At 68.2% G+C, this 670-nt stretch overlaps 1 non-coding gene across 1 annotated transcript; it reads left to right on the top strand.

Moving 5' to 3' along the window:
• Positions 1-540: 540 nt before the first annotated feature.
• TRNAP-AGG lies at positions 541-612 on the top strand. Its single transcript has one exon. It is a non-coding gene; the product is annotated as a tRNA-Pro (tRNA).
• Positions 613-670: the final 58 nt, after the last annotated feature.

Raw genomic sequence — 670 nt, 5'->3', positions numbered from 1 at the left:
GGACCGCCCCGCCTGCTACCAGCAGCCCCTGACGCAGGCTCTGTGCCCAGAGAACCGTGAACTCCTGTGCCCTGCTCTGCCCCACAGCCATACCCACAGCTGTGCCCCCGTCCTAGCCCCGTGGGCAGCCCGGGCCTCCCGGGGAACACCCAGTGCCCGCAAACCCCCCAAGCCCACGGACAGCACCTCTGCGGGGTGGGGAAGGCAGCAGAGACGGGGATTTGCTGGGAGCGACCACGAAGCCAGCTCAGGCGGGTACATCGGCTTTGGCGATGCCCCGTGGAGGAAGCAGGGGATGGTGCTGCTGAGGACCGGCCCCTTCACCCTCTGCAAGGGCCACGAAACCGCTTGTGGGGAGGAAAACCCCAGCGCTGGTGGCAGTGGGGGGTGCTGGCGCCACCGGGCCCAGCCCATCCAGAGGTTCCTCCCCCGCTCCAAGGGCTGTGCAGCGCCCCGGCTGCTCTGCAAACGGCCAGGAGTACGTGGATGGCAGAGGCGGGGTCCGCAAAGGGCGGGGGTGTGGGAAGAGCAGGGCACCCCGGCTCGTTGGTCTAGGGGTATGATTCTCGCTTAGGGTGCGAGAGGTCCCGGGTTCAACTCCCGGACGAGCCCCTCTTTTGGGCACCCACCTTCTCCAGCGCCACATGGCACCGGGGGGTAAACAGGACGT

This window comes from Buceros rhinoceros, unplaced genomic scaffold (assembly GCF_000710305.1).
Source record: "Buceros rhinoceros silvestris isolate BGI_N320 unplaced genomic scaffold, ASM71030v1 scaffold6995, whole genome shotgun sequence".
In the NCBI taxonomy this organism is placed as follows: domain Eukaryota; kingdom Metazoa; phylum Chordata; class Aves; order Bucerotiformes; family Bucerotidae; genus Buceros; species Buceros rhinoceros.
This window is presented reverse-complemented; position numbering and strand designations above follow the sequence as displayed.